We start from the raw sequence: 3,049 nt of genomic DNA, 5'->3' as shown, positions 1-3,049 counted from the left end.
TTAACGGGAGACTCATGCTAGGCACAGTAAACCTAGTCAATGACGTTTGGTTCCTGAGTCATAGAACTTAAAGAAGTACCACTCTCCTAAACCAGCGTAAACTCCTAACTATACTTTTAAAAGTTATCTTTAAAATTACAGGTAAGTGGAGATCTTACACAGAGATTTAAAAACAAGAACTAAATAAAAATATTGAAAACATAACAGGGACCACTAATCAGGCGGAAGCACTTACAGTTTGGAAAAATAGGCAGTTTGGGTTAGTGCCTGCCCGGAAAAGGGTTTTATAAGAACACCAGCAATCTCAGCTTATTGTCATTTGGCATCGAATATTCTGATACCCTGCATGCTGTGGACAGCATGGCTTATGTTGTTTCCTCTTACTCAGTATTCCTTTTACATCAGCAAAGACACATTGTGCACGAGGAAACCGTTTTTCCCATTGGCGCTGACTAGTCTTTCAATGTCCTCTCACTTCTTCTCTCTGATTCTTCATTTCCTAGTCCCACTTCTCCCCATCCTCCCACCAACTTTTTCTCCCCACCCATTCCCTTTCGCTAAATTGATCATCACCGTATAATGTTACAGTTGTCTCATAGACAATTACGGTGTCCGAGCTTGGGGTGCCCTCTGTAAATACCTCAAGCACCTTACTCATTCTGTAGTACTTCTCCTTGAATGGTTAAAGGATCTGGTAAAAGTCAATAAAAAGACGAGATACACTAAATAAATTTTGTTCTCCAATTTTGTCGGCGATTAATTTTTAAGGCAAATAAATATATTCAAATCCAATGGAAACATGTTTTTGGAAAAGCAGGTAAGTCCTATCAAACAGAGTTGTCTTGGGTTGTAACATTGAGGAAGCAGTTGTAGTTCACAAACACTCCTCCTTTGCATTAGTGAGAATGACAATACAGTACATGAACAAGAAGTAGCAGTCACTTTGAGTGTGAATGGTAAAGTGACCTTTCTTGACAGTATTATCTTCCAGAATAATTTTGTACCAATGTGAAGGTAGAATAAGGAAAGTATAAGGGTGGCAACCAGCACTTTCTCAAACATTGGGAATGAGAAGCTACAACAGTAGCCAGGGAGCATCTAAGCAAGAAGATGTGATGAGAGAGAGTCTAACAAACTCTTATCAAAACAAAACAAAACAAAACAAGTTGGGGTGTTGCAGACTTTTATTCATTCATCACCATCTAAAGAACTTTTAAAAACGTTGAGCCAGGTATAGTGGAGCATGCTTTTAATTCCAGGACTCTGGGGGCAGATGCTAGGAGGCTCTCTGTGGGTTTCAGACTAGCCTGTATTACAAAGCAAGTTCCAGGGCAAAAGTTCCAGAACGACATGGAGAAACCCTATTTGATAAAAACCAAAACCAAACAAACAAAAAACCTTTGAGGGAGACAACAGCACTCTCACTTTCAATCGGAAGATCTGCAATATAAAAAGAGTGAGAAATAATATATCTTTAAAACATTTTATGTTTGAATCTGAAGAGTATCTTTCAGGACAAAAATTAGAGACCCGTGGTCTGTGGTTAATAATGAGTGTCTTCCTCACACATGGGCATCTGACAGATCTTCCCTCTGACGAGGGACCTGTTAGTGATGGGTAAATTAGACTAAAGTGTAGGACTTTAGTGGACTGCAGCTGTGTGATCCAAGCTGACCTCTGCCAAGTAAGGCAACTGCTCTGGGCTTCATTTTCGCAAAAGATACAAGGGTGATTGAGACTTACAGTTTTCTCGCATTAAGTCATACTGGAGTATACACAACTGAACACTGGTTGAGGATATTCCATTTATTTTATCCATTTAATAGTTGACTATAGTGTAATGTACGGGAATTAAAATTGATTCCTGGGCAGCTCACAACTGCCTGTGAATGTGAATCCAGCTCCAGGAGACTTGACACTTTCTGGATGTCACAGGCACCCTCATAAACATTGCACACACACACACACACACACACACACACACACACACACACACACACACACACACACACACAGAGCAATGATTTTGAATGAGAACATTCCCATAGGCTTGTGCATTTGGTTTTTGTTTTGTTTTGTTGAGACAAGGTCTGACTATACAGCCTTTGCTGGCCTGGAAGGCATTGTGTAGCCCAAGCTTGCTTTGAGCCCCCAGAGATCAGTCTGCATCTGCCTCCCGAGTGTCGGGATTACAGGCCGGCATGTGCCTTCATATCCATGTGGGCGCATACGTTTGAGCATTTGTTCCCGTTGGTGTAGCTGTTGGGGAGGTTTAGGGGTATGGCCTTGTGGGAAGAAGTATTTCACTCCAGACAGGCTTTAAGATTTAAAATCTTGGGACTGGAGAGATGGCTCAGCGGTTAAGAGCACTGACTGCTCTTCCAGAGGTCCTGAGTTCAAATCCTAGCAACCACACGGTGGCTCACAACCATCTCTAATGGGATCTGATGCCCTCTTCTGGTGTGTCTGAAGACAGCGACAGTGTACTCATATACATAAAATAAATAAATAAGTATTTTAAAAAAAGATTTAAAATCTTTTGCTATTTCCGGTTTGTTTCCTCTGCTTCTTGTTTTCAGTTCCAAACGTGAGCTCTCAGCTTGCTGGTGTAGCCGCCATGCCTTCCCACCACGATAGTGATGGACTCATTCCTCTGGGACACTTTGCTCATATAAACCATTCTTTATGTAAGTTGCCTTGGTCATGGTGTTTTATCTTAGCAACAGAAAAGAAACCAACCAACACACACACACACACACACACACACACACACACATACACACACACACACACACACAATCTTAAAAGTTAAATATTCTATATACTCTCAGGACAGACTTTAAATTTTTCTAAAATGTCTGCATATGTTACATTTGACCCTTATAGATTCTAGACTGTGACTGTCTTCTTCTCAACACCTGCACAGCAGGTCCCCAGAAGATCAACTTGCAGAGAGGTTCACGGACTTCATGAAAACCCAGTAAGGTTTGCTGGGGTCACTTTTACCAGGCTGAAGATGGCATCTTAAGACCAACATACAGGCAAATAA

The sequence above is a fragment of the Rattus rattus genome, chromosome 4 (genome assembly GCF_011064425.1).
Source record: "Rattus rattus isolate New Zealand chromosome 4, Rrattus_CSIRO_v1, whole genome shotgun sequence".
NCBI lineage: Eukaryota > Metazoa > Chordata > Mammalia > Rodentia > Muridae > Rattus > Rattus rattus.
This window is presented reverse-complemented; position numbering follows the sequence as displayed.